Source organism: Pezoporus wallicus, unplaced genomic scaffold (assembly GCF_028554395.1).
Source record: "Pezoporus wallicus isolate ANWC-B61680 ecotype Strahan unplaced genomic scaffold, APGP_CSIRO_Pwel_v1 contig_3858, whole genome shotgun sequence".
NCBI lineage: Eukaryota > Metazoa > Chordata > Aves > Psittaciformes > Psittacidae > Pezoporus > Pezoporus wallicus.
Genome location: NW_026638754.1, coordinates 2,096,743 through 2,103,459, shown reverse-complemented (window position 1 = coordinate 2,103,459; position 6,717 = coordinate 2,096,743). Strand labels below are relative to the sequence as shown.

General features: G+C 37.4%; 1 long non-coding RNA gene across 1 annotated transcript; it reads right to left on the bottom strand.

Moving 5' to 3' along the window:
* Positions 1 to 377: 377 nt before the first annotated feature.
* On the bottom strand, positions 378 to 6,461 carry LOC130600670 (uncharacterized). Its single transcript, XR_008972510.1, has 2 exons — positions 6,184 to 6,461; positions 378 to 570 (listed from the first exon to the last, which is right to left on the bottom strand). It is a non-coding gene; the product is annotated as an uncharacterized LOC130600670 (long non-coding RNA).
* Between the last annotated feature and the right edge of the window lie 256 nt (positions 6,462 to 6,717).

Below are 6,717 nucleotides of genomic sequence, written 5' to 3'. Positions count from 1 at the left end.
TGGCCTTTCCCCAAAGGTTCCCAGTGCCCAACAGGACTCTAGTACACCTGGCTTCACTTCCTCATACCAAGTGATTTAAATAATGGTGGGAGGTCTTGCTTCAAATCCTTTTAGATGAATAACCTTAAGATGTGGGTGAGGTATAGCTCCTCAATATCACATGTGAGATGGGTAACTTCATCACTATTCATCCAACTATTCTTGCAGCAAAAGCAGGCTGGCCAGCTTTCCATATGGTATGGCTTTACCCTACAGTTTTCATTTACAAAAAAATGATGACCCTGACTAAAGGCTGCTCACACTCCAAGATAGAGACAACCTTAATAAAGGACTCAAAAGAGTAAAGCATAACAATGAAAGAAATTTGCCAATTAGAGTTATCAGTATATATATAATTTAATAGTCAACAAAGCATTCTATTTGATGGCTTACAAATATCTACTTTTAGATGTTGAGGATCCCACAGTACTCTCTAGTTGTGGATAAATTTGCAAAACTTGTTTTTCATATATCTTGTCAGTTTGCACTGGTACTACTACGAATTCCAAAGAGCTTCTCTATTCCCACAAACTATAATGAAAACTGAATCATAACCAAGAAAAAAGCTACAGCAGCATTCATTTTAAAAAAGTAAACTATTCACAGATATTTACCAGGCAAACAGATTTTGAGATGGCATTCACAATGCTTTTAGAATATGGATGGACAGAATATTTTATTTTCAGATGCAGAAGATGCCAGCCTGACAGCCACGGGATCAGTTGCTTCCATAAGCAAAATCTGTATCACAATGCATTGTCTTAATATGGCCAGAATTGCTTCAGCCAATGCTTTCAGTATTTGCAGGTTAACATTCTTAAATCCATGGGCAGCAGAGACATTTGTCAAGCAGAGCCTTGTATGCTTTCCCATGCTACATCATCAGTATTTGACTATGTCAATTCAACACATGGTCTTAATAAGTCCTGAAAGCAGTTTGATAATCCAGGGAAACTAAGCAAATCTTCTACCAGGCGTGTATTTCTGTGATACAAGATACAGAGCTAGGAGGTGAAGTACTGTTAAAATACCAGGCCTTTCATTCTGGACAGGCAAAATGGGCAGAAGACCACATTTTGATAAGCACTTACATGGAGATCATGAAAGGGAAAACAGCAATGAATGCATCACAGGCCTGATGTAAGAACAGAAGGGCTGTGTGTTGGTGTTTAGTGCAACTCATACTGAATTTGCAGAGGTTGATTCTACAGACTCTCCAGACCAACTTCTTCAAAGCACTTCAAGTTGTATATAATTTTCAACAAGAATTATCACACTAGAAGGAACTATCAGACAAAAGTCAGACATGTTCATATGCTGCCATGTGGTTTATGAAATCAGTAACAACTGCAAGAACACCTTTTTAAACTGGAAGGAATTTTTAAGCTTTTTGAAATTGTTGATGCACAATAAGGGAAATGAAAATGTGTCACTCCATTCAGAAGCACAGGATTCTGTGACAACCCATTTCTATTTGCACTGATGGATGAACTCAGTGCGTCAAAACCAGTAACAACTTTTACATCTGCTGAAGTGTCATCTTGATCTGCCTTACTATCAAAGTACTCACTGAGGTCTTGCTGTCTAAGCTTTCATAGAATAAAGTTCTCAAGGAACTAGAATCTGAGAAGAAGAAGTTTAGACTGTGGCCCTGATCACATAAAAAAGCCATACTACTCATTTTTAAGCATGAGTTCTAAAAGATTTGTTAAAATGGTGAAAGTCCTGCTTGTAGTAACCCTCATAATACCAAGATGTGCGTAGGGTTTCATCAGTTTGGACACAGCTTAATCAGAAATGAGAACTTTCCTGACAGATAGGGCATCTGCCTTAAAACAAAAAAGCCCAAACCAAACCAAAGCACATTCAAACTATTAAAAAAAAAAAAAAGTAGACACTGTTGAAAAATACTGCAGCTAATAAAAAAAAAATAACTTTGAATCAAGATGATGCAGCAATATAACAGAACAGTTATTGGATGTAGGCGCACACTCTTGCACTTTACACTTGGTAGGACATATTTGGTTCTTCGGAAGCTGTAGGAGAAAATGAGCTGAAGAGAAAGTTTTCTGAAGACTTCAGGGTTTGTTTGCTTTCAGTCTAGAATAAACATGAGAGGAGTTAAGAGCCTGAGAATCCAAGTCTGACAAGCTTGCAAGGTTTATGTTTCCAAAGATAGCTTTAACTTCTTCCTCTTCCTACTGTCATGTAATAATCCTAGAACAATGATATTATTAAGGTTAAGGGGGCAAACATCCAAGACTGATACCTTCTATGACTCAATAAAAGGCACATGCCGGCAGTCTTGAGCAGTTGAGCAACAGAGATTATTGAATCACCTAGAGCATAACAAAAAGTGCTTACTTATTTACAACCATTGAAAAGAGAAAGAGCTTGAGTTCCTGACAAAGAACTGAGACTGATATCTTCTTTACTGGAATCTTACTGCAAAGATCATGCGGCATTAACTCTGCCCTGTGACTCTATGCACTGCAATGAAACCTTAGCCTACTGCTTTTTAAAAGTGTGCTTAGTATGGTGTATTTTAGGCTATTCTCCCCTGAAATAATTCCACATGTATCCAAATATTTTCTAATCTTAATAGAAAAAAATTGAAGCAAACACCACCTTTACTCAAGTTACAAAAGAACTATAAAACTTGGTCTTTTTTTCTAGTCTTGAAATAGCCCAAAATTGCTTCTGTGACTGCCTCTTCAGTAAGGAAGTTGCCTCAATCTTCAGATTAAACATTAAAAAACGTTAAATAAAATGAGAAAATAGAGAGGGATGACCACCCCCTAACAATACTCAAGGACACTGAGCAAACTGTGGGAGTAAAGGGGCAGACAGTGCTGCACATGAAGACAAAGGTTCAGGCAGCATAAAATCCGCCTTCTCCATGGAGTTTTCTCAGCATTCTCAGCCCACATTCATCCCACTTCCAGAGGACATGGTGACATTCAGGGTAGTAGGTTAAAGCCCTGTGTTTAGCCAGGCTTCAGAAACCCTATAATGTTTTCAAGTACAAAAGAAGGCCTGGGCTTGCTGACTGACATTTTCACACAGGTTTTTCTCCCAGCCAAAATGAAAAGTGATGTCTTTTTTTCCTAAATATCAGCTGACAGCAAAATATGATGAGTTACTGAGTTTAATGAAAAACCTCTTACATTGGGCACAATGGAAAATTTATATTAGGTGAAAGTGTTTCTCCCCATACGAACTTGCAGCTACTTGTGCTAAACCAAACAGGTGCAGGGGTATTTTAAATAGTTAAGATCTTCTGAGGCTAAAAGCAAGACCTTTGAATTTGTGTAAACTTACTTAAAGCTGCAATTCACAGAATTAACAGTAAGAGAAATCCACATTCCATTGCTATGGCAGCCTAATGCCCTTTTTTCCTTTACAAAAGACTTTGTGACTTTTCTGCTAGAAAAAAGTTTACATTACAGGAAGGAAAGAATCGCTCTAGCCAATCACAGCACAGTGCTGTCAGTAACAAAGAAGTTATCAGCCTTTAAAAAGCTGCCCGCAGAACTGGTTATAAAAAACATTCCTCCACTTAAGAAGGAACCCCTCAGATTTAAGAATTCTGATTACATTTGTTAATAAAAGTTGCTAAACCACTGGAACATGAAGCTTGATCATCACACCCAGCCTGCCACTGTTGCAAGTAAACCTACCGATGGTACAGGCCAAGAAACACTTCCCAGTGTTCTAAGAAAATTAAGGCTTGTTTTAAAATACTGGCTAACACCAGGAAAAATAGGGGGCAAGGGATGTTAACGGCATATAAAGCAACTGAGACCCTTGACTTTTCACTCAGTTATTTACTAAAGAAACAAATTTCACATACTGAGGATATAACAGCTGAAAAGGAATAAGAAGCTGGTCAACCAACAATTAAGGAGCTTTGCAAAGACTTAAAAAGGTGATGAAATTTATGCTCCACTGAAGTTCTGACTATTGACTTGAACTACAGCCTCCCACACTGTAAGAGACCTAGCTGGGTGATTATTCTGAGATGAGTCTTCTGAGTTTGCCCTCCTAAAGCTGTTCTGCTTGAAGAGTGAAGTACCCACAGTCATGAGCTGGTCAGTGGAACCCAAGTTCCAATCTTCTATTTGAACTCTATCTTTCAAATGAGGAATGCCGGGTTTTTCTCCTGAAAGGAGAAGTACACTTTGAAAGAAAAAAAAACAAACCAACCAGACAAAAAACCCTAAAAACAAAACACCAAACCAAACCAACAAACAGACTTGCCAGGTGTCTCAGTTTCTTACCACAGCAGAATGGGAGAGTGGATAATTTCTTTGGTAGGAGGCTGGAGAGAGCTGGTAACAATGGGTTTTGATAGAAAATAAGGAAAAAAGATTAACAGCATTGAGCATTGATATGACAGATTCAAACAGTTGTAGGAGTTTATGGGAGAAAGTATTTTTATATTAGACTCTAAAATCTGCAGAGGCTCTTTTAAAATTCATTTTTGTTTTCCTACCCAGGGGGTTGTATCATCAGATAGCTACAACAAGGACTATTACGCTGCTTCATGTCAGCTTTAAGTGGACAAACATTACCCAAATATAATTACCTCTCAAAGCAGCCAATATTCACAATATTTTTTAAGTAGAGGTATACACAAAAATAATTATAAATCAAACATTAATTTTATTCTTTAAGAAATTGAAAACATTTGCAGATACAACACTTTTATTTCCAACTGCATTTATTGGAGAAATTAAAAATAGGAAGCTAACTCTATCCTTGGGTAGACTTCTCCCTTGCTGGCATACAAAAACTTAATTTACACTTCCTTGTGCCAGTATGAAAGGAACAATATGATCTATTCATACGCTCTAATGGGTTATAAATTAGTACAACCATTGAGGGAAAGAACCAGCTGTGGGTCTAATTGTAGACGGCACAATGAAACAGGAGGGGATAACACAAGGCGTAAGTCTAAGATATGAGATAGAAACTAGCAATTAAAATATTTCACTATATTGTACAGAAATGTAACAATTTCTCATCAAATACTTGTTTCAGCCTCAGATACAATGCAACAATAGAACTTAGAGAACAATTTAAAAAAACATATATTGGAAATTACAGAAAAGCAAAGACTTTCAAGCACTTCTGTTTACACTTTTGCATAATACATAAGAAAGAGGAAATGCTTTTATTATTCAACACAGAATTAAGCTGTGAAAGTCAACAACCCATGACTTTGTTAAGCTTACAAGGACTCAGTACAAAACCAGATATTTACACAGAAAAGGAAATATTTAATGCATTTACATTGGTCATTTATCAAAATCTGAAATGCCTTTGTCTTCAGACAATCTCTATTTATACGAATTTAGAAGCCAACATGTGGTACATGCAGTCTATCACAAGACATTCTGCTACTGTAGCTTTACTCTTTTTGCTGCGGCATCCTGTACAGGATCCTGGCTGAGGTTGGCAAGCACAGTAGATTGGTCTGTCATATGCATTTGCCTGCATGTAACCAAACAAGTTTTTATTGACACAGATTAAAACAATCTTATTCTGACAGAAATACAGTACTGCTCTAGACTCTCCTTTTAGAGCTACAAAATAAAGAACAGCATCTGATTAACAGCAAGAAAACTAAAAAACAGAAACACTTATGCATCCATTGGCCATACAATAATTTCATTTTTGAAATCACAAATAAGAGATATTTTCAGTTTATTTACTCTATTACCTTCTAAGTTATTTTCCCTATTATTGTGGTGCTACAATCAGCTAAACCAGGATTCTTCTGAACACACACATAAAAAAATTGTACTCTCTTTCCTCAAACTACTTCCAGTTTGAAGTGAAGATACAACAAATGAGACAAGCTTTCAGACAGTGAGAAAACCTGCAACAAGAAGGGGCAGCAGCATGCGTGTTAAAGACCTCTCTTTGAGCTCACCCTTTTCCCAACATCAGCCAGCTTTTTACTTCTTCGAGAAAAGCAGACCAAACATGCTTTTGAAAGCGAAGGTACACCCAGTCCTTCCACACCTGGGAGGGTAGAAGGATGCCCGGGGTGTAGAAAAAGGAAGAAGTCATAAAGAGAAGTAGACATTTGTGGGTTTTAGAAAGAAAAGGTTAAACAGGTGTAGTGTGATTTCTTACCTCCTTCCTTAAGAGATGAGATAGTTAAGAACACCAGTAAAAAGACCAAAGCTGTGAAAAACAGCTGAAGGTTGTGTTCCCTGAGCTCCACAGGTGCTGAGGGGAGAGCAGAAACACTGAACATTAGAAGAAAGGGAGTAACAGAAATAACTAATTTTCATTCTTCAAAGATTAAGTCAGGAATAGAAATTAAAAAAAAGAATTTTTAAATGGATACCATGCTGAAAGATACAGCTAAAACTCTACTGGTATGGCAGACACACCTCATTTCATGCATGTATTGATGGAAAAAAACGCACCACAAAACAGCAAAAAAAAATCCCCAGCAAAACCAAAGCTGAAACCCAACATATCTGTCTTGGAACATCATAAGAATTCTGAATACTGAACATATGAGAAGGAGGCTTTCCTAAGCCATGAGGCATTTCTTTACGACTCGAACACCTTCTTGTCTAACTACAACTGTCTGTATTCTACTACAAATGCCTGAGGGGAAACTCAGAGGCTAGAACATCAAGTGCCTACACCCAGTCT